The sequence below is a fragment of the Erinaceus europaeus genome, chromosome 18, assembly GCF_950295315.1.
Source record: "Erinaceus europaeus chromosome 18, mEriEur2.1, whole genome shotgun sequence".
NCBI classification, from domain to species: domain Eukaryota; kingdom Metazoa; phylum Chordata; class Mammalia; order Eulipotyphla; family Erinaceidae; genus Erinaceus; species Erinaceus europaeus.
Window position 1 is genome coordinate 44,259,363 of NC_080179.1, and position 24,646 is coordinate 44,284,008.

The 24,646-nt window shown below is 44.0% G+C and overlaps 1 long non-coding RNA gene across 2 annotated transcripts in view; it reads left to right on the plus strand.

The window, feature by feature from the left end:
• LOC132534323 (uncharacterized) overlaps nt 1–24,646 on the plus strand; it is a 131,134-nt gene that overhangs the window by 48,368 nt on the left and 58,120 nt on the right. The gene's annotated exons all lie outside the window — the stretch shown is intronic.

The following is a 24,646-nucleotide window of genomic DNA, read 5'->3' on the forward strand; positions in this document are numbered from 1 at the left end:
AAAACATCCCCCCTCTTATTGCTGGCTGGCTCCCTGCCCCACCCTAGCACCCCCTGCCACACATACACATGCCTCCTCTTTGGGAGTCAGCTGGGGAGGGGAGGCTTTCCTCACAAATCCTTTCTGAATCCTTCAAGGAGTTTCCTTGTCCCCAGTTCTTTTGGAACCCCACAATTCCCCTCGGTGTGTTGTTCATCCCAGCAGCCTCTTGTGTCCCTGGCACCTGTGTCCCCACGGGCCTCTAAGAATGGTGCTCAAGGCAGCAGGGCTGGTGGGCCTCATGGCTGAGCTCCTGCTTCCACATGTAGAATCAGGTTCCACATCCACACACCTCCACTTCCTCTCCCAGTTTCAGAGCTGCAGTCTGTGGGCATAAGGGTCCAGGAGAATCTGAGGGGCAGAGCCACAGGAGGGCCCTGTCTCAGTCCACATTCAGAGTCCTAGGCCTGTGGATTCTGAAGCATGCTTCTTCTTCCTCTTCTCCTTCTCCTCCTTCTTCTTTTAACTTTTTTATTGTGAGAGATTAATGGTTTACAGTCAACAGTAAAATACAATAGTTTGTACATATATAACATTTCCCAGTTTCCGACACAAAGCATTCTTCTTTTTGCTTCTCCTATTTGTTCTGGAGAGGCAGCTGTACTAATATTCCTTTCTTTTATTTAAATTTAACTATTTACTATTAGATATAGAGAGAAATTGAGAAGGGAAGGGGAGATAGAAAGGGAAACAGAGAGAGACACCTGCCACCCTGCTTCACCACTTGTGAAGCTTTCCCCTGCAGGTGGGGGCCAGCGTCTTGAACCTAGGTCCTTGTGCACTGAAATGTGTGTGTTTAACCAGGTGCATCACCACCTGCTCACCTCCCCCCAGGATTCCTTTCTTACACAGAAGAAAGCTAAAGATGAAAGTGATTGAATAAGACTGTACTTCCCGCTGGATGCTAGTTTTTAGTCCTAGGCTTTTGCTGTTCTGGTGTCTTCTCTCTGATTCCTCTGTTCTAGGTACAGAATCCTGCACTTCCAAGGGAGAAGCTGAGGGGTCTGCTAGTCAGGACTGTGTCCTCTTTGCAGCCAGGAAGGATACCCAGCATTTTGGGGCCTTGGACCTGCCTGCTGCAGAATCACAGTTTAACAGCTGCTGTCATGCTCAGCGCTGAGGGAACCCTTCTGCAAGAGAATTGTTCCTTTTCCCCACCTGGCCACCAAAAGGGGGACAACACACCCTCTGCTTGTTTAGGGGGTTAACTGCAGAAAGTGGTGGCTTCAGTCTCCCTGTCTTATACCAGTTTCTTCTCCCAGAATGAAGGAAGCATGCAATCCAGACCTTCTCAAGATTGTGTTCAGTGGCTTCTTCCTGAGAATTTAAACGTGGAGTGTTTGCAGGTTAATGTTTAGTTAAAAGCACCTGTTCTGAGCAGCCTGCTCTGCCCTGAGCCCACAGGGAACACCGGCTCACCTGAGTCTGCCTCTTTGCAGTCTGTGGAGCTGTAGCAATGTGGACGGATCTGTGACAGTCAGAGAAGAGAGGGTGCCTGGTCTATCAGGACACTGGCTGTGAACCTGGCTCTGTGGGAGACCTAAAGAGCAGAAGCAGAGGGGAAACTGAGTCACAAAATGGGCAGTCCAAGTTGGAGGACCTTCCCCCAACACTTCAGAGTGTTTTCAGGCTGTTGGGCAATTTCAAACCTGCCAGCTCATGTTGAGGTTGGTATTTCAAAGCAGTGAGCTGGGAGTGTGCAGCAGCTGCACCCTCAGGGCACATGTCTGGCAAGGCTTAACTGATGGAGATGATTGTGTGAGTGTGGTGGTTAGGTCTCTGGAGTCTGAGTTCCCAACAGCCTAACCAAATGAGGACACCTGAGTCTGATAGACGAGCTTCAGGGGGTGTTAACCATACATGCTTAAACACACATTAGACCCACAAAGACCTAGAAGAAGAAGAACAAGGGAACCCCAAAGCAACCAGAAGGACAGAAATCACTAAAGTTAGGGCGGAAATCAATAACACTGAAAATAAGAAAACCACACAAAAGATCAACAAAAACAAATGTTGATTCTTCAAAAGAGTGAACAAAATCGACAAACCTTTAGCCAGATTCACAAAACAAAAAAGGGAGAAGACCCAAATAAATCAGATAATAAATGAAAGAGAAGATATCACAACAGACACTGCAGAAATTCAACATATCATGCGAGGCTTCTATGAACAACAATATGCCACCAAGTTACAGAACCTGGAAGAAATGGATGATTTCCTCCATACCTACAAACTTCCAAAATTAAATAAAGAGGAACTAGGTAACATGAACAGGCCTATCACAGCTAATGAAAATGGCGATTACTTCAAGATCTCTATGCGGTCAATAAGATGATACACATCTGGGGCTCCCGTCAGCGAGGCTTACCTCTTGCTTCAGCCATCCTGACTGGGGTTCCTATCATCGCTATGGACATCTGAGATTGTTTCTTCTCCATACGTTAAACTTCTGCGACTGCAAACACTTTGCTTTCTCTGTTCCAGTGCTTAACAACTCCAGGCCGGCAGGCTGGTTTTAGTGGGTGGTCTTGCCCCAGGGCATGGCTAATAACCCTACCATTTGTCAATAGTCAGTGAAAGCTGCCCTACTCTCACATATAAAGAAAGGAATTTACATTCTTGTATAGGAGGGATCTCATACTGATCGTATCTTCATCATCTGCTCAACGGCTATAAGAATCCTGCCTCTTACAGGCATCTGACACCCAGTGCCTCTGAAGCCCTCAGACAAGTTAATCAGGCCCTCTGAGATATAGAGCAGGCCAGCTATGATCCCTCCCTGCTTCTCCAGCTTCTGGTCATTAATACCTCCTCTGTCTGCCCTGGGTGGGCCCCAAACTCTTCCAGGACTCCCCTATTCCTAACATCATTAACGTTTTCCCCCCAGATTCTCTTTGGAGAACTCCCTGACAGTTCTCCTCAATTTAAAGAATTATATGCCATCTATCTCACTCTCCACCACATCAGAGACCCTTTCAGTCTTTTCTCTGATAGCCTATATGTCACTAACCTCTCCCCTGACTCTGCCCCCTTCTTAGGCAGGAGGTATGCTCTGTGAGTCAGAGAATAACTGCAGCATTTAAACACCAGCTGTTTTTCTTGGCTTTCAAGGCCTCTGTTTTAAATAAGGCCCCTTCAAGATTTAAGGGTTTCTTTTAATAAGACTATAAATATCCAGGGCACATGAGGCTTGCTGCTGGCCTCTGCTTTTCCAACAAACATGCTCATATCAGAATTTTAAAGTGTAAGATCTAGTAAAGTTTTATATCTACCCTTACTCATAACCACTCAAAGGGTATTACATAAGAAATAAAAGACAGGGAGTTGGGCAGTAGCACAACAGGTTAAGCGCACATGGTGCAAAGTGCAAGGACCAGCATAAGGATTCTGGTTCAAGCCCCTGGCTCCCCCCCTCAGGGGAGTTGCTTCACAAGCGGTGAAACAGGTCTGCAGGTGTCTTTCATTCCCCATCTCTGTCTTCCTCTCCTCTCTCCATATCTCTCTCTCCTATCTAACAAGGACGACATCAACAACAACAATAATAACTATAACAGTAAAAAAAAACTAGGGCAACAAAAGGGAAAATAAATAAATAAATAAATAAATAAAAAGAAATAAAATACAGCTAAAATATAAGAGTATGAACAAGTGTTAATCGGGCAGTAGTGCAGTGAGTTAAGCACATGTGGCGCAAAGCACAAGGACTGGCATCAAGATCCCGGTTTGAGCCCCCTCTCCCCACCTGCAGGGGAGTCACTTCACAGGCGGTGAAGCAGGTCTGCAGGTGTCTATCTTTCTCTCCCCCTCTCTGTCTTTCTCTCCTCTCTCCATTTTTCTCTGTCCTATCTAACAACAAAGATATCAATAACAACAATAATAACTACAACAACGATAAAAAAACAAGGGCAACAAAAAAGGGAAAATAAATAAATATTTTAAAAAAGAGTATGAACAAGTAATTAAATAAGCTTGTGATAAATCTATAATAAATAAATTACTAAGATCCTAGCAGAAAACTAAATTCTAATATTGTGCTAAAATTGTTTAAGCAGGTTTAAATCATACTAAAGAGATGGTAATTTTTTTATTGTTAAAAAAACCTTCTAATATTATATAAAGATATTTAAGCCAATTCTAATCACTGAATTATCAATTCTAGTGAACTTCTAACTTGGTACAATTCTTTTCTTCATAAGTGAATGATTACAACTGTGACAAGCCTTCATATGAAGAACCAACTGCTCATATGGTAAGATCTTAATATAAGAAGCTTCCCCATATGTAGTCCAATTTCGGCTTATGTGACTTAACAACAATATTCATATATTTTACTAATGGGTGTGTACTGACCCCTAAGGTCACTCATATACCTAGTTTTTTTATACTCCCCCAACAATTAGCCACAGCCTTAGCTACACTTAATCTTTTCAAAATTTACAAAAATTTAAATTTTCAAACTACCCCCCAATGTCTCTCATTGGTGTGTGCCTCTCTCCAAAGACCCATTCTTGCTGTTCTACCCATACCAACCCTAAAGGCTTACAAGCACCTTTTCCAGACATTCCTATAGCCCAGCTTAAACACATTATCAAAACCTGCTCCTCCTGCACCTCTGTTATCAGAACACCCGGAATCCAAACCCCTGGGGTCAACCCCTGTGGCCTTAAGGCCAATGCTCTGTGGCAAATCGACGTCACCCACATCCCACAGTTCGGCAGGCAAAAGCATGTCTTTGTAACAATAGATACATACTCCAAGTTCATCTGGGCTACAGCCCAAACTGGTGAATATGCCAAGAAACTTGTATCCCACATGTTATCTTGTTTTACCATTATGGGCCTCCCCTTATAGGTCAAAAATGATAATGGTCCTACATTTACTAGCCAACAATTCAAAACCTTTTGCTCACTTTGGGATATTACTCATACCACAGGTATTCCTTACAATCCACAAGGCCAGGGTATTGTCAAAAGAGCTCACTAAATGCTAAAAAATCAATTAATCAAAAAAAGGGTGGTAGCACAGTGGGTTATGCGCACATGATGTGAAGCGCAAGGACCAGCATAAGGATCCTGGTTCCAGCCCCCGGCTCTCCACCTGCAGGGGAGTTGCTTCACAAGTGGTGAAGCAGGTCTGTAGGTGTCTCTCTCTCTCTCTCCTCCTCTCTGTCTTCCTCTCCTCTCTCCATTTCTCTCTGTCCTATCCAACAATGATGACAATGACTTCAATAACAACAGTAATAACTACAACAATAAAACAACAAGAGAAACAAAAGGTAAATAAATAAATATTTTAAAAATAAAGAAAAAAGGGAGAATACACTCCCCGAATGTTCAGCTGGCCATGGCTTTCACTACAATTAATCTCTTTAAGATTTATAAAAATTCTGAAAATCCCCCTATAGTTAACACTGGCAAGCTCCCCACTCCCTCCCTACTATACAGGTCAGATGGAAGGACCCCTTAGATGGCCTTTGGAAGGGACCAGATCCCCTGCTAAGTATTTCCCTGGCCTAGGCTCCCTCAAGTTCACCATCCATGACCTGTAGGATAACAGATGGGCTAATGGAGTTACCAGAAAACTATATTATAGCACTTTTTCCTCCTCCCCCATAGCCAGTATTTTTATCTCCCAACAGCTGATCCCCATCCCCAGAGCCGTCCAAACCCAGAATAAGATAACCCAACAAGAACAAGCCCTCTCTCATGCTCTCACCTCACCATCCGGCCTTGACCTTTCATGTTGGCCTGCATATCTGTGCTATGCCATCTCTTTCTTGAACCAGTCCTCCATCCTTCCCAAAACTTCCACCTGCTTCCCATGCACTTTCCTCAACAGACCTCTCCTCACAGCCACAACACTGAACAATACTCCACTGAATCTTGCTAGTTTACCTAACTCCTCCTCCTCTGCTGAACTGCCCCCCTCACTTCTATCCCTCTCTACATGAACGCTATCAGCTCTGACTTCACCCTTGTGTGTCTATTGACCTCCTTCTCCTCTCTCAGCATTCCCCATTGTTCAAAAAACGTCTCCCTATCCTCTAATGTGTGCTCCCCCCTTTATGTTCTGGTGTAATTTCACTTTGTCCTTCCGTGTTAACTCCTTATCACCTGGCCCCTGCCTCCTAGTCTCTCTCATTCCACAGATCACCTTATACAAACAAGGCGAGTTCCAGTGGCTGACCTCTCTCACCAGAACAAAATGAGCAGTGTTCCTTCCTCTGGTCATTGGCATCAGGCTGACCACCTCTATCGGACATGCTGGTGGTGCCCTTGGCCACTCCCTTCACACCACTGGACTCCTAGAAGAATAACTTCAGCAATCCCTAGATCTCACAGCTGAGAGCCTTGAGTCCTTACACCAACAGATCACTTCCCTAGAGAGGGTGACCCTTCAGAACCGGCATGCCCTAGATCTTCTGACAGTGGAAAGAGGGGGTAAATGCCTGGCTCTGCAAGCAGAGTGCTATTTTTTTCATAAATGAATCGGGACTGGAAGAACAAAATGTTAAGAATCTCCATGAACTCAGTCATGATTTAAAAAAACGACTTGCTGCCTCAGTCCTGGACTCTTGGATATCCTCCCCCATGTTATCTTGGATTCTTCCCCTCCTGACCCCTCTCTTTGCCACCCCATGCATCCTGCAGTTCCTAAAGAACTGCCTCCAGGACATGGTCTGAGTGACATTCCAGAGAGTCTTGGTTCAACTCTACTCTCCTATCCCCACGGCTGACGTGGAAGTCATGGCTGACCTTCTTTAACAAAAGAAAAAAGGAGGAATTGTGGGTCTAATGTGTATTTAAGCATGGATGGTTGATACCCCCCCTCCGAAGATCGTCTATCAGACTCCCCTTAGCATGCCAGCCCTGTGGTCGAGCAAGATGTGGCCAGAATATGCAGGGGAATTCCATCCTTCCTATCAGCCTCGCCATCTCATCCCACCCCACCTCCCTCTGGTGGACTTCTCCTTTCTTATATTTCTATTTCCCTGTTCCTGCATAACCATCCATACCTTCTCATTGCCTTGCTTTCATTTCCCTTATTAGGAGATATTGGTCTCATTGGCCAGCTTAGCCAATTCCCCTGCACAGCTACCCCTTTATAAACTTGTAACTACATCAATAAAATGTCCTGTTCTCCACCGTGGTTCCCTAAGGAGGTTTGTGTATCATCCACCACCACAGTGTGCTGGAAGACCCCTTAGGGAATTCACTCCTTCCTCAGCTAGCCTGAGGTTCCCTGCTCTCTGTCTGTCTCCTGGTGGCCAACAGGCCAGACTGGGAAGTGGGAGCCAGGCTGGCTAGTTCCCCCCAAGGAACCCAAGTGGTCTTTAAGATGTGCAATCAGGCTCTTTATTTGTGCTTTTTTCTTGTTTCCTAATGTGTGTTTGTATGGCTGTGAACTTCCCTCTCAGTACTGCCTTACCTGTGTCCCAAATATTTTGATAGCTTGTGTCTTCATTTTCATTGAACATTTTGATTTCTTCCTTTATTTCCTCTTTGATCCAGTAGTTGTTAAGGAGTGTACTGTTGAGCTTCCACATTTTGGGGCTATTACTAATCTTTTGTTGATTGTTAAGTGTTTAATTCCACTGTGGTCTGAGAAGATGCTTGGGATGATTTCAGTGCTCTTGAATTTGCTGACGATGTCTTTGTGGCCTAACATTGTCTATCTTTGAGAATGACCCATGTGGACTTGAGTAGAATATGTCTTCCAGTTTCTTGGGGTGAATGACTCTGAAAATGTCCAACAGTTCTAGTTTAATCTATCTCCTCACTTAGCTCCCTCATGTCTTTATTGATTTTCTGCCTGCATGATCTATCCAGCTGAGAGAGTGGGGTGTTGAAATCCCCTACTATGACTGTGTTGCTGTTAATATATTGCTATAGCTCTTTCAGTAGTAGATGTTTGATGTATTTAGATGGCTTCTCATTGGGTGCATAGATGTTAATAATTGTTAAGTCCTCTTGATTGACTAATCCTCTGAGCATTAAGTAATGTCCATCCCTATCTTTTTAAATTTTATTTATTTTAAAGTCTATAGTGTCAGATACGAGAATAGATGTTCCTCCTCTTTTTTGTGAGCCATTGGCTTGCATGATAGTTTTCCGTCCTTTCACTGTGAGTCTGTGTTTGTCTTGTTGAGTTAGGTGGGTTTCCTATAGACAGCATATTGTTGGGTTGTGTTTTTGATCCACCTTCCTACTATGTGCCTTTTAATAGGTGAATTCAGACCATTGACATTTATTGATATCAAGGATTGAAGATATTTGAATGCCATTTTGTAGATTTTTACAGTGTTCTGAAAGATGGCATATTTATGATGGTCTGACTGCTTATAGGAGACCTTTCAGAACTTCTTTCAGGGCAGGCTTGGTGATAGTTGATTCATTCAACTGTTGCTTGTCTGAGAAGGCTTTTATGCCTCCATCTAGTCTGGATGACAGTCTAGCAGGATACAGTAGTCTTGTTTGAAAGCCTTTCTCGTTGAGCACTCAGTAGATATCTTGCCTTTTTCTTCTGTCCTGTAGTGTTTGTGTGGAGAAGTCTGCTGCTAATATTATGGGTTTTCCTCTGTAGGTGACTCTTTGTTTTTCTCTTTCAGCCTTCAGGATGATTTCTTTATGAGTATTCCTTTCCACTCTAAATATGACATGTCTTTTAAGTCTTAGTTAATTCCTTTAGGGACCCTCTGGGCTTCTTGTACCTTTATGTCTTTTACGTTGTCTAGACTAGAGAAGTTATCAGCTATTATGACCTGAAGAATGCTTTCTTCCCCTCTTTCTCTCTCTTCCTCTGGTAAGCGAGTAATGCATATATTATTTCTTTTGAAGTCATCCCATAGGTCTCCATTGTTGTTTTCAGTATCTCTTAGTCTTTTTTTGAGATCTCTTACTTCTTTTTTAGTTGTCTCTAATTAATCCTTGATCTTGCTATTTCTGTCCTCAGCCTCATTTATTCTATTCTCTCTCCCTTCTACTGTTTTCTGGATTTCATCTATTTTATTACCCTGTTCTGATACTGTTTTAGCTTGTTCAGCTAGTTGTATTCTGAGCTCAGCTATTTCAGCTCTCAGCTCTCTAATGACTTTGAGATAATCAGTGTTTTCTTACAGGGTCTCATTGGTTGTTTCTTCATTTTTGATGACAATTCTTTCGAACTCTTTATTCACTCCTGTGATTATTTCCTTAACTATTGTTTGAATGTTGATCTCATTATTTTGGGGTTAAACCTTTGGGGGGCTGTTGCTGAGGACTTATTCTGATGCAGTCTCCGCCCCCAGGTTTTTCTATGCTCTGCTAAATCCTAGAGTGCCCCCTTTCAACCAATCCTGGCTCCGCCCCCAGGTTTTTCTATGCCCCGCTAAATCCTAGAGTGCCCCCTTTCAACCAATCCTGGCCCTACACGTCACCCCTGGTTGTCGCCCAATAAAAAGCCCCCTCCCCCCTCCCCTCTCTCTCTCTGGGCTCTCGGCTCTCCCTCTCTGAGGTCTCGCTCCCTGCTCCCCCCCCCCCCCCCCCCCCCCCCCCCCGTGGTCGGCCATTGCTGGCTGGCTCCACGTGGTCTGAACCAAACCTCCCCCCCATCCTGTAATAAAGATCTGTGTACCCCTTTGCTCTGGACATCCGCTCTCTTCTCCGCGGTGCAGCCCGACACCAGACCGCCTCAACAACAGGGGGCTTTTAGCTGGACTCTTGTCCTGGTTCATTTCTCCAATATTTCTTCTTGTTGGTTAAACCATTTTATATAGTATGTTATGAGGTCCCTCTCTCAGTACTTTTCAAATTCCTGATCAATCTTGCCTGGATTGACTTGTGTCTAAGTAAGGTAATTAAAGGGTTCACAGTTGTCGAAATTGACAGCTGTTTCAATATTATTTTAATCCCTGAGTTGTATCACAGTGGCTTTAAAGCCCCCTTTGTTCTTTTTCTTCCCTGTAGGCTATGGAAGTCTGAGGGCTTTTAAACTATGAGTAGGTTTCTTAGCTTAATACCTCTCTCTCTCTTTTTTTAATTTTCTTTATGGGGAATTAATGTTTTACATTCAACGGTAAATACAATAGTTTGTACATGCATAACATTTCTCAGTTTTCCATGTAACAATACAACCCCCACTAGGTCCTCTGTCATCCTTCTTGGACCTGTATTCTCTCCCACCCAACCCCAGAGTCTTTTACTTTTGTGCAATATGCCAATTCCTGTTCAGTTTAAAACACAGTTTTAAAAACACAGTTTTAACACAGTTCATAAAACACAAGTAGAACCTTAACTGGAATCCCTCACTCTTAACCAGGAGATGAAGTAGGGTGGGGTAGAGATAACCCAGTGGTTATGCAAAGAGACTCTCATTGCCCCACCACTAGGCCACCGAGGTATAGATCTTCTCCTGAGTTTCCTCACTAGTTCTCTGTTCCCTGGTATCAGCACAGGGCCTCCCCCCCCTGGTGCTCCAGATTTTGAGGGCAGTAGCAATGAAGACTCACAGTTGCATTTGGTCTTAGGTTAGTCCTCTCCTCCCTTCAGCTGTCTTTTTGTTGGTGAAACAGACTGGGGTTGGTGTCTCAACTGGTAAACTGCCAGACTGTTACCAGCCACTTACTCTCTCCCTAGGGTCCTCTCTGTCCATGAGCCACACGTATTTGCACTCACCAGTGATTTGATGAGTTCCTGTAGTCGATCTAGTCCTGTCTTATTGCAGTTCCAGATGATCTCTTTTGGTATTATTCAATTTTCTGCTTCTGATGGACAGATCTCACAGGACTGTGAGGGCCAGGCAGACTCCGAACATGGTTTTGCCATCTTTCGGCTGTCACTAGGTGTGGGGTGTTGTTGTACAACTGTGAGTCAGCTTCTCTGACCCTTTCTGCTCAACTGCAGAGTCCCGGACCCAGGCAGTGTTTCTATGGGAAGCTGGGTCTCTGCCACTTCCTCCCTGCTATATCCCCTTCTGCAAAGTGTCATAGAAAGTGGTATCCACCTGTGGAGGCTGCATTATAGTTATTTAAGAGATGCAGCCATCAAAGAGGGTTGATTCAGAAAGGTTTAACATGGCCAACAGGTAAATAGGTAGGGTTTTTAGGCAATTCCTTCCATGCCAAGCTCAGTGTCTCTTACACCACTCTTTTTTTAAAAAGTTTTTTAAAATTTAAAATTCAATTTGTTTATATATTATTGGATAGAAACAGAAAGTTTAAGAGGAGAATGGGTGATAGATAGGGAGAGAGACAGAAAGGCACCTGAAGCTCTATTTCAGCTTTCCCCCTGCAGGTGGGGACCAGGGGCTTGAACCTGGGTCCTTGCGCACTTAACCAGGTGCACCACCACCTGGCTCCCTCTGACTTCACACCTCTACTCAGACTTAACTTCATACTTAGGAGAACAGATGTGGTGGCCCTCCCTTCTCTTCCCACCCCGGCTTCTGGGGGCCAGGGGAGGCAGGAGGGAAGGACAGAAGAAAGAGGTTGTTCTAGGAACCTGGTTTGCTGCTGGTGAATAGACTAGAGGCCTCTTGGCTTCTGTCTGTTGTTGACATGTGGCTTTCAACTCAACTTCAAGTGTGTTTTCCCTGGATGGCTTCTCTTCCCCTTGGTCCCTGCCTCATTATGGGAGCTGTCTCCTATGGTTACAGAGACAGAGGTCCCATATGCTGCCCTGCATGCTAAAGGGGCAGGAATCCAGGGGCAGCTCAGTCTGCTTCCAAAAGCCTAAGAACAGGGCCAGAGCCAGAGTCAGAGAGTAGCCACCCCGTTTCAGGCAGAGAGAGCAGCCTGGGCAGCCTTCTGGCTTTTTGTTCTCTTCAGACCAGCCAGGGGTCCACTGTCACCCTCTTGCATTTGCTTGTGCTCCTGCCAAGTGAGCACAATAGGAACTTGCACCTCACACCTTTGTTCCCAACAGCCCTGCTTCCCCCCAAGATCTGTGTGGGAGGGAGTGTGTGTGGACTTCCTTGACAATAGCTGCGTCAGCTGGCACCTGAAGCCTGGGACAGTAGTTGGTCTCAAGGGTGGGGAACAGTAATGACATCAGACACAGTGGTTATGGTGACTGTTCCAGAGCCTTAAGTTGGAGTGATGGCAGCCTGGGGCCTGTGGCTAGAGCTCCTTAGCTTGATCTTTTCTTTTATTTTCTGTTCTTTTTTTTGCCAAGTCAGGGCCTAATCCAAGTGCAATTTCACTACTTCTGGGTCAAGTCTTCCATTCAGACTTGGAGAGACAAAGAGAAAAGCCATAAATTCACTGCTTCTCTGACTGCACTGACAACTCGCTCATGGTGCCAGGGTTTGAACCTGGGCCATGTGTAAGGCACACACCCTACCTGGTGAGCTGACACACTGCCTCTCTACTTTGACACCCTTTTGATTTTAAGGTTGAAGCAGGAAGTCTTCCGAGATCCTCTCAGATGATTTGAACCATCACGATGGAAAGTCGATCCCTAGGCCTGCTTACACTCCTAAGTGGAGCCACTGGAGTGACCTCCGTCTTCAAAGCAGGTCTGTATAATAGCGTGGGTCTTCATCCAGGGCTACAAGCAAGTTATCTGCCATTTGTCAAGGAATTCTGTATTAGAGCAAGGACTATTAAACATCGGATCTGAGATGGGATTGGCTCCTAGAATCTCATAACATCACTGTGACCTAGAGGATTTTGAGACTCAGGAGATAATTGGAGTTTTTACAAAGACCAACAAGATAATTCACCTAGGAGGATGTTTGTCTTATGCAGGAGACTCGAGTTTGAGTTCACCTCCCATGCCACAGAGGAATCATCAGTGTAGTCTTTCCCACTCTCCCTCCATCTCTCCTTGTTTCTTGTTTTTTAAAAAATATTTTATTAGTGATTTAATAATGATTAACAAGATTATAAGATAACAGGGGTACAATTCCACAGAGTTCCCATCACTAGAGTTCCATGTCCACCCCCTCCATTGGAAGCTTCCCTATTCTTTATCCCTCTGGGAGTACGGACCAAAATTCTTTTTTTTTTTTTTTAATATTTATTTTATTTTTTTATTCCCTTTTGTTGCCCTTGTTGTTTTATTGTTGTAGTTATTATTGTTGTTGTCGTTGTTGGATAGGACAGAGAGAAATGGAGAGAGGAGGGGAAGACAGAAAGGAGGAGAGAAAGATAGACACCTGCAGACCTGCTTCACCGCTTGTGAAGCGACTCCCCTGCAGGTGGGGAGCCGGGGTTCGAACCGGGATCCTTATGCCGGTCCTTGTGCTTTGCACCACCTGCGCTTAACCCGCTGTGCTACAGCCCAACTCCCTCAACCAAAATTCTTTTGGGGGCCCTGGTGGTGGTGCACCTGGTTGAGCGCACATATTATAGTGCTCAAGGACCTGGATTCGAGCCCCTGGTCCCCACCTTCAGGGGGAAAGCTTTGCAAATGGTGAAGCAGGACTGCAGGTGTCTCTCTGTCTCTCCCTTTCCATCATTCCCTCCCCTCTCAATTTCTGGCTGTCTCTATCCAATAAATAAAGATAATTAAAAAAATTTAAAAAATTATTTTTGGGGTACAAAAGGTGGGAGGTCTGGCTTCTGTAATAGTTTTTCTGCCGGACATGGATATTGGTAGGTGGATCCATATCCCAGACTGTTTCTATCTTTCCCTAATAGGGCAGGGCATTGGGGAGGTGAGACTTCAGGACATATTGGTGAGGTCATCTGCTCAGGGAAGTCAGGATGGCATTATGGTAGCATCTGCAGCTTGTTGGCTGAAAGGTGGTAAGATATAAAGCCTCCGTCTCTGAGGAAATGAGTCCAGAGCTGTGAAGCCTCAGTAATTACCGAAGGTGCAGGGCGGGGAAGGGGTGAGCTTTTACTCAAATTCACATTAACAAAGGAAGTGGGAACCTGGACCTTCCCATGTCTACTTGCCAAAGGTTTGCTTGAAAAGTTTGACTGGATATCCCCAGGGACTGACTCCATCTTTACAACGACTTCTTGGCTTGTAGAATAGTGGCTGTTCTAGCAGGGAAAGGACATTTAGAAGCCTCAGAAATTCCACCTCCCTATCAAGTTTATTAACTTACACAATTCCATGTCCCAGGAGAAACTTAGATCTTAGCACCAACAGTGAACATATAAAAGAAGGCATCCATGACAGTTTCTGCTATACTCATATACAATCTGCCTAGTGGGGGAGAAGACAGGTCTGTCTGCCTTGGAGAGTCACTATACTCAGCAGGGAGCAAAACGCTTTGTAAGACATGTGGGTTTTACAGGGTAGGGAGTAAACCTCATAAAAGATGCAGCAGCTTGGCCACCTGACTCAAGTTTAGAGATAATGGTGTCTACAATAAGTGGGAACAGTCCTGCCTAAGCAAAGGGGAAATTGACTCATTGCATTACCTAGTGTAAAGAAGGAAGCGAGATGACTTGTGAATTCCTTTGGGCTTTGTAAGGAACAAGAAAGAGTCATACACTGCTTGGCTGTGCTGTTCTGATTCATTCACTGTGCAGATCGCAAATCGTAGAAATGTCAGTTCTGAGGACAGCAGCAGAGCTCACTTGGGGAGATGTCTGTTTTGTCATGCACTTGACCTAGGTTTGAGGCTGGCCCCTCCATACTAGGAAAAACTTTGGTGCTCCTGTAATCTTCCCTCCTTCCTCCTCCTTCTCCTCCTCTTCCTCCTTCTTTTCTCTCTCTCTTTCTCTCCCCCCTGCCCCCCTTTTCTGAATAGGTCAGCCTAGAATGGTGAAAACAAACAAACAAACACAGTCACAGTTCTGGGTGAGGCTCTCTTGACATTTTTGGGGGCCTTAAAGAGAAATTGGAGGGCGGCTGGGTGGTGGCACACTGATTGCAAACATTGTCATGCTCAAGGGCCCAGGTTCAAATGCCCACTCCCTACCTGCAGGGGAGATGCTTCATAAGCAGTGAAGCAGGTCTGTCTGTCTCTCTCTCTCTCTACCTCCCCCTCCCCTCTCCATTTATTTTTTCTTTTAATTAATTTATTTACAAAATGAAAGCACAGACAAGACCATAGGATGAGAGGGGTGCATTTCCCACCAGAGCTCCATATCCCCATCCCCTCCCCTGATAGCGTTCCTATTTTTTAACCCCATGGGAGTATGGACCCAGGGTCGTTATGGGGTACAGAAGGTAGAAGGTCTGGCTTTTGTAATTGCTTCCCCGCTGAGAAAGGAGGAAAAAAACAAACAAGGTAAAATGGCCACTGGGAGTGGTGGATTTGTAGTGCTGGCACCAAGCCCCAGGGATAAACCTGGTGGCAAAATAAACAAATAAAAATAAAGATAAATAAACAAAATTCTAGACTGAAACTGAAGCAACTCAGAAAATCCCATTCCATCCTAACAAAGAGAAACAAACTGAAAAATCAGAAATTCTCAGACCCGCAAGACTAAGGAGGTCACAGAGCAAACTGTACCCCCACACTGACAGGCAGAGTCACAGTTTACCTGGGCAGACACCCCTGAGCGGAAATATCCCTGGGAAGTAGGGCCAAAGTAGAGAAACATGAACCTTAATTGGCAGAGAACTGAAAATGCAGTGTGGACAACTCAATTACAAACTCCAGGGAGACCCAGGCAAGGGGGTGGGAGGGAGTAAAGATTACTTTGTATTTTGTGTCCAGGAACATGATTAGAGATGGGGGGGCACATATGGGTGGGGGCTCCTCTGCTTCTAGTAGACAGGAGAAATCAAGCCACTAGAAAACACACCAGAGCATCCTATTTATCTTAACCAGGGCTGGGGGATGGATGCCTGGCCTGTGGGTTGGATATGAGCTGAGGAATCATTCAGTCTGTCCCTGCCAAGGCAAGTGAAGGCAGGGACTCAAAATTCATTCAACCTAGGAGCTTTCTCCATAGCAACATTAAGTATTAACTGTTAAGTTGATAATTTCACTTGGTCCATGAGTAATGTTATAAATATCCAATGGCCCTTGGCAGTAAAAGGAAAAAAGAAAAAAGGGGGAAAAAAAAAAGACTCCCCACCCCTGAATAAACTAGCTTCAGGAGAAGCTAGTTGACTGGTGCCTAACTGTCTAGAGTTTTATTAGCACCTAACTGACCTGAGGGGATGGAAAGGAGTTAAATAATAGGCCAATGATTTGAAGATCACATCAACATATGTTTAATCTTTTGAAAAAGGAAAATATTTTATCTACATGTTCTTCTATCACTCTGAAGAAAGGCATTCTGATGCCTAACTTTGATGCTTAACTTCTCTAAGTTTGTCAATAGCTTCATCAGAACCAATCTTCTTTGAATATTAATATTCAGTGGACAGTATAGCCATACATCACAATATACCTTTGTTCAGAGAGGTATAAATGGTTTTTGTTAATAAAACTTTATTGGAACACAATCAGACATTTGCTTACATTTTATTTGTAGCTGCTCTTATTTGTAGCAGAGTTGAGTAGTAATGATAGAACACATTGCTTATAAATCAAAGATACTTATTATAGTACTCTTTATTTATTCTCTTTTGTTGCACTTGTTTTGTTGTAGTTACTATTATTGTTATTGATGTCATTGTTTTTGGATAGGACAGAGAGATATGGAGAGAGAAGGGGAAGGCAGAGAGGGAGAGAGAAAGATAGACACCTGCAGACCTGCTTTAGTTCCTCACTACTTGTAAAGCCACTCCCCACTCAGGTGGGGAGCCGGGGGCTCAAACCAGGATCCTTATGCTAGTCATCGCACTTTGCGCCACCTGTGCTTAACCTGCTGTGTTGCCACCCAACTCCCTTATAGTACTCTTTAAGAAAGTTTTCCAGTTTTGACATAACAAATTCAAACTAAAGTGTAATTGTATGAATTTAAATTTATTTTCATCAAAAATCTTGGGGGTTGGGCAGTAGTGCAGTGGATTTGGAACACTTGGTACAAAGCACAAGGACCAGCATAAGGATCTAGGTTTGAGCCCCCAGCTCTCCACCTGCAGGGGGATCATTTCACAAGCAGTAAAGCAGGTCTGTGAGTGTCTATCTTTCTTTCCCCTCTCTGTCTTCCTCTCCCCTCTCAATTTCTCTCTGTCCTATCCAACAACAACAACAACAACAACAACAACAAAATGGAAAAAATGGCATCCAGGAGCAGTGGATTCATGGTACAGGCACCAAGCCCTAGTGATAATGCTGGAGGCAAGAAAAAAAAATCTAACTTGTGTTTAATAGAAGAATGAAAAATATACATTCATCTTTGAAAAGCGTTTTTCTCTGAAATATTCAAAATTATCTGCTATGATTGAAGGGCAAAATGCAATTATAATAAATGACTATAATGACTAAACTCTTAAAATTAACTCAGTAAAACAGAAATTTTTTATCCATAATTGAACGTTTGGAAAATCAAGTAAGCCATGCTAAATGTTTTATACAATGAAAATTACAGACAATTCTTGACATTTCACGCTTATCTAGTTGCCATTTTCAGTGTAGGCCCACAAAAAAGAGTAAACTGGGAGTCGGGCGGTAGCGCAGCGGTTTAAGCACAGGTGGCGAAAAGCGCAAGGACCGGCTTAAGGATCCCGGTTCGAGCCCCCAGCTCCCCACCTGTAGGGTAGTCGCTTCACAAGCGGTGAAGCAAGTCTGCAGGTATCTATCTTTCTATCCCCCTCGCTGTCTTTCCCTCCTCTCTCCATTTCTCTCTGTCCTATCCAACACTGACGACATTAATATCTACAACAATAAAACAACAAGGGCAATAAAAAGGAATAAATAAATATTAACAACAAAACAAAACAAAAGAGTAAACTGTGTTAATGTTACAGCCAAGTACTCCTAAGCCATGAATGCAAGAAGATATCAACCCTGCCATTGTGAAAGACAGACTAGTCACCATATGCCTTCAGAATTATGGATTGAAACAGGAAAATATTACTTTCAACAGTATTATGAGACAATATTTCACTATTAAAGCATATTATCAATACATACTATGTTCCTAGAGAGAGGATGTAACAAGCTAACCAACTTCCATTTTCTCTTAGAATAGAGCCTCTACTGCCCCAAGCCTCACATTTGGAAGCACTGTTTGTTTCTGACAGTAGCAGAGACCAATCTTCATCTATTCTGACCTCTTGCACTTCAGGGCATTGAACAGGAGATACAGAGTTCCTTAGGCCCTGGGCTGTGCCAGTCATGAGAATGAGTGGGCACGGGAATAGCTGTGATCTGCCAGAATGGTACTGGGTCCTGTGTGTCTCCAAAGTGTGTGTGTGTGTGTGTGTGTGTGTGTGTGTGTGTGTGTGTGTGTGTGTGTGTGTGTGCCTTTACAGTACTTAGGGCACCCTGAAGATTGCTCCCTAGAGTAGTGGCCCCTTGATGGGCTTAAGGATGGCTTGTGTTGCCGCTGATCTGAAGCAGACAGAACGCATATGAGATTGAACCCAGGAAATGACGGACTGAAGAAAGAGCAGACAGACATTTGACACAAGCTTCCCAAACATATCCTCCCCCTCTCTGAAATTTGAAAATTTGGCCAAGGGCTAGCAAATCATTTTGTGTTCATGACAGAATTCTGGATGGAAAGCCATCAATTTTTCCCTTTGAGGGAGGGGAGGGATTCCTTAGAGCTGGCCCAGATAACCCTGGATTCTGTCTTTCTGTTGGGCTTTCCAGTTCCTTCCCAAGATACTATCAGGCCTCTTCCTATCCTCCTAGTAGTTGATTTTGCTTGTTTACACTCTGTTTCTTGGAATCAGAACAACTCTAAGACATCCCATAAGGATGACCTGAGCATCTGATTGCAAGGCTGAGTCAAGTGTCTGTCAGACGACAAGCAAATGCTCTGTCAGACTATTTTATGAGCCTGTCCCTGCCACCTACTCTGCAAAGGCTGGAGTCAGACAGACCACTGCCAGCTTTTGCTGTGACCTGGCGCAAGTCTCTCAGGCTCTCTGAGCTTAATAAAGCTGGGCCCAGGGCAGGCAAAAGAGCTGGCTTGAATAGTATGCTGCTTTGCCAAATGTGACCCAGGTTCAAGCCCAGTCCCCACCACACTAAAGGAAGCTATGGTACTATGATCTCCTCTCTATCGCTGTTTCTGTCTCTCTCTATCAAAAAGGCAGTGGCACACTGGGTTAAGTGCACATAGTGCAAAGCACAAGGGCGTGCACAAGGATCCCAGCTCTAGCCCCCGGCTCTCCACCTGCAAGGGTGTCACTTTGTGAGTGGTGAAGCAGGTCTGTTGGTGTCTGTCTTTCTCTCCCCATCTCTGTCTTCTCCTCCTTTCTCTATTTCTCTCTGTCCTAGCCAATAACAACAGCAGCAGCAGCAATAGCAGCAATAACAATAATAACAACAGCACCATCAACAATGGAATGATGAACTCCAGGAGCAGTGGATTTGTAGTGCAGACACCAAGCCCCAGTGATAACCCTGGAGGCAAAACAAACAAAAAACCCCACCAAAGCAAGAGAGCCAAGCCCACCCAATAAGAAGGCTTAGGTATCTGGGCATTTCTGGTATATAGAGCACACTGGCATGACAGAGACAAGGCTGCCTGTGGGCACAGGGTCTGGTTGGTGGGTGGACTACAGGCTGACCTTGAGTCACTGTGGTCTCAGCTGGGCAGTCGCACACAGTGTGTTTACTGAGGAGGGGTGGCCCTGGGACCTGTGAGTCACTAGTGATGTGAGACAGACAGAGCCCCCGAGTGGAATGACTATATTTCCCTCTTCTCTCCCCAACTCTTTGTCAAACACCAGCAGTGCAGAGAAGCAAGTTGCAAGATCCAGGTGTCAGGACACTAGGAAGGGAATGATTAGAGAGGAATGCAGCAGTCTCCTAGCAGTTGGGCAGGCCTCTGCCTTGTCACATTAACTCTGGTGTCAGTCTGTGTGGCTGTGGGCCCTGGGGAGCAAATGAAAGGGGCTTCCCAGCCTCCATGTGTCCATCTAGCTCTTCTGGGTGAACACCTGTGAACAGGCTGGTTCTGCTGGCTGGAGGGAGGCCCAATGCTGTACCTGTGGCTCCACCCTTCCCTTGAGGTGCTCTGGAGAGGAGGGGAAATGGTTTAGCATCTCTGTAAGGAGTCTGCTGCTTCCCCACACCTCTGGCAGGCTCTCAGAACATCCCCACTACATTTTCTCAATTTGCCCTTGTACTAACTACATGAGGCAGCAGGGTGTGTGTGTGTGTGTGTGTGTGTGTGTGTGTTGGGGGTGTGTGTCACTGGTACCTTTTCCTAGACAAGAAAACTGAGGGTCTTAGGAATGAAGTCATTGCCCACTTAATCATAATCTCCAGAGTTGAAATTGGAACTTGATGGGGGCCAGTTGGTGGCACACCTAGTTAAGCACACACACTACAGTGCACAAGGACCCAGGATTAAGTCCCTGGTTCCCACCTGCAGGAGGAAAGTTTCATGAATGGTGAAGCAGGGCTGCAGGTGTCTCTCTGTCTCTTTTTCTCTCTATCTCCCCCTCTGGTCTCAACTTCTCTCTGTCTCTATTAAATAAATAAATAAATAAATAAAACACTGAACTAGAACTTGATTGTGATGGCTCAGGGGGTCAGCTTCAAACAGGAGGCTCAGAGGGGCAGAGTGTCTCCTCAACTTCTGCTAGCCTCCTTGCTTACTTACACTTCCTTCATATGGAAGATAAGCCACTACTCCAGTCATATGATGAAACCCCAAGGCCTAGGTGGTGGCCCGTCCAGCAAAGCCAAGAGTTATCTTGCATCAGGACTCAGGTTCAAGTTCCCAGAGCCCCCACCTGCAGGGAGGAAGTTTTACAAGTGGTAAAGCAGTTTTGTTGGTGTCTTGTCTTCTCTCTGTGTCTCTCTCCATGTTTATTTTCTTTTAAAAAATATTTCATTTATTTAATTAAAGATATATATATATATATATACCAGAGCACTGCTCAGCTCTGGTTTATAGTGGTGCTGGAGATTGAACCTGTGACATCTGAACTTCAGGCATGAAAACCTTATGCTGTCTTCCTAGCCCTCAGCCTCTCTATTCTGATCTGTTTCTCACCATCTGTGAAAGAAGGAAGAAAGAAGTAAAGAAAGGAGGAAAGAAAGAAAGAAAGAAAGACAACAGAGGAGTTGTACAGGCACCAAGCTTCAGAGATAACTTGGTGCCCCAAAAGGAAGAAGACAGAAAGGAGATGGTGACACCCACCATCTGTTACGGTACTAGTGCTGGACATGCAGATGCCAGCACATTCTTTGCGCAGCCTCTGTCTCTGCATAGTTAGAGGCTCCTGGCTTACCATGAAGTGTTTGGCTTTGTTTTTCCCCACTGATGCTGACTAAGAGCTTGGATTTGCTGCGTGACTAGCTAGAATGATCTGGACTTATGTTCAGAGGAGGTAGGAAGCATCTCTCTTGAGAACCACAACATATTCCTGATGCAGCTCTCCTCATGCTCTGTAAAGACATTGGTGAGGAGAGCAGTTGGGTTTTTTTTTTTTTCTTTACTGGGGGGGGGGAGGTTAGTGGTTTACCGTTGATAGTAAAATACAGTAGTTGGTACATGTGTGACATTTCTCAGTTTTCCACATAACACTCTAACTTCCTACCTAGGTCCTCCTCCAACATAATGTTCCAGGACCTGAACCCTCCCCACTACCTCAGAGTCCTTTATTTTGGTGCAATACACCAAATCCAGTCCAAATTCTGCTTTGTGTTTTCTCTGCTGTTATTTTTTCAATTTCTGTCCATGAGAGATATCATCCCATATTCATCCTTCTCTGTCTGACTTATCTCATTTAACATGATTCCTTCAGGCTCCATCCGAGATGAGGTGAAGAATTTGAATTTCCCATTTTTAATAGCTGAGTAGTATTGCATTGTGTAGAGGAGCAGAGCCAAGATGGCTACTTGCAGGCAGCTGCTGGTGTGAGCTCCGACAAGCAGCTGCTGGATAGGGTAGGCTACTGGGCCATCTGCAGGACAGTGAATAAGGGGTCCTAAGTGTGACACCAAGCAGGGGTCCTGTAGCTCACTCTTGGGTTAGAAAACAGAGGAAAAATAAAGGAAATCTTTTGATTATTTCTGAAGCTCACCCCTCCCCCCACCATATAACTAGACCCCAGGGGCTGGAGAGCTGCTCCTAGCAGGCTCCCCCACTGAGCTTTTTTCTTTACCAAGATTCATGGCTCATCAGGGGTGTCATTCCAATCCTTTTCCTTTTTGATTTCCTTCTCTCTTTTTTTTTTTTTCCTAAGTAGCTGGAGCTCTATTTGAGTGACAAAATATCTGACCAATCAGAGCCTCACCCATGCCTGGGAAAGACTACCTGGAGTTTGTTTTTTTTTTTAATATTTATTTATTTTCCCTTTTGTTGCCTGTGTTTTATTGTTGTAGTTATTATTGTTGTTGTTATTGATGTTGTTGTTGTTAGGACAGAGAGAAATGGAGAGAGAGGAGGGGAAGACAAAGGAGGGAGAGAAAGATAGACACCTGCAGACCTGTTTCACCATTTGTGAAGCGACTCCCCTGCAGGTGGGGAGCCCGGGGCTTGAACCAGGATCCTTATGCCCATCCTTGCGCTTTGCGCCACATGCGCTTAACCTGCTGTGCTACCGCCAGACTCCCTGTTGTTGTTGTTTTTATAACAATTGGCTGTCTTTGCTCAGGCTGCCTGAGCCAATCCGGAGCCCTCCAAGCTTCAGACTGACTGTTAGGGTTTTTTATTCTATTCTATTTTATTATTACTATTATATATACATGTGTCCCTTTCCCTCCCTCCTTCTTCAGGTTGACCAAAATTAACTGTTACTGTTTTTTCCATTGCTAGGTTACTGGGTGTCCTATCTGTTGTGAGAGGAACTTGTTTCACTCTACCTCTTCCATCCACTCTCCCCTTTTTCCCTCTTCCTACCTAATTAAAAAAAACAAAAACTCTTTCCTTTCACTGTTCTTTTTTTATTGTTCTTGTCTTCTTTTCCTCATTCCTCCTTTTGCTTTCTGAATTCACTGACACTCATTTGTGAATTATTTTGGGGAAGAAATCTGACTCATAGTGGACTCTGTGTATGTGTCTCTCTACTTCCCTTTCTCCTCTTGCTACCCCTAGAATTTACAGTGAACAGTAGATTTGCATAATTGTCTATTCTTGCTTTCCCTTTTTTCCTTTCTCTTTCTTTTTCATTTGGATTTGATTGTTATTTTTTTTCTTGGACTGGAGGTGTTGTTTGGCTAACTGGTGTTGGTTAAACTGCATCAATCCTTGCTTCAGTTACTATTGTTGTAATTTCTGAGGTTGGTGACTGCATTTGTCATAAAGGTATTTAGTATAGTATGGCTTGTACCCAAAACACAACAACTGAAGAACGACAGAACAGAAAAATAAAAAAAACACATAAATAAAAAATGGTTAAATCAAGAGCAAATAAAACTGCTACCACAATGAATCAAGACAGGAGCCCAGAAGAAACTACAAATCAGTCAGAAGAAAAGAAATCAGTCATAGATAAGAAAAGTATGCAAGCAATAGTAAACTTAATAATCACAGAAATGAAGACAACTATGGAGGAAAGGGCTATCAGAATTAGGGAGACAACAGATGAGACCCTCAAGGAAAATACTAGCTACCTTGAGGTAATTAGAGAACTGAAAGCTGAAATAGCTGAACTAAAAGCTCAATTAGCAGAACAAGCAAATACTATAACTGAACTGAAGAAAGAAGCTGAGGGAAGGGAAAGCAGACTAACAGAAGCAGAAAACACAATTAGCCATACAGAGGATGAGCTAGATAAAACTAAGAAAGAGGTGAAAGAGTTCAAAAAGAGATTGAGAGACAATGAAAACAACAACAGAGACATATGGTATGATCTCAAAAGAAGCAACATTCGTATAATTGGCCTGCCAGAGAAAGAAAGAGAGGAAGGGGAAGTAAACATTCTAGAGGAAATAATAAAAGAAAACTTCCAGACCTGAACAACAGAAAGGACATTAAGATTCAAGAGGCCCAGAGAGTCCCAAACAGAATCAACCCAGACCTGAAGACACCAAGACACATCATAGTTACAATGAAAAGAAATAAGGATAAAGAAAGGATCCTAAAGGCTGCAAGAGAAAAACAAAAAGTCACATACAGGGGAAAACCCATAAGATTATCAGTAGATTTCTCCACTCAAACTCTAAAAGCCAGAAGATATCTATTGAGCAAGATATCTATTGAGCCCTGTATGAAAAAGGGTTTCAACCAAGGATAATATATCCTGCTAGATTTTCATTCAAACTAGATGGAGGCATCAAAACCTTCTCAGACAGACAACAGTTAAAGGAGGCAACCATCACCAAGCCTGGCTTGAAAGAGGTTCTAAAAGACCTCTTATAAACAAGAACATCAACCATAATACTTGCCATATATCAGAGCAAATTAAAAAAGTTGTTGAATAATGGCACTACAATGCATTAAATCCATAATATCAGTATTCCATTGTGTATATAGACTACAACTTTCTCAGCCACTCGTCTGCTGTTGGACACCTGGGTTGCTTCCAGGTTTTGGCTATTACAAATTGTGCTGTAACAGAGGTATACAGAGATCTTTTTGGATGGGTGTGTTTGGTCTCTTAGGATATATCCCCAGTAAAGGATTTTAAGGGTCATAAGGTAGGTGTACTTCTAGCCTTCTGAGAGTTCAGGAGAACAGTTTTCTTTTTAATTTCTT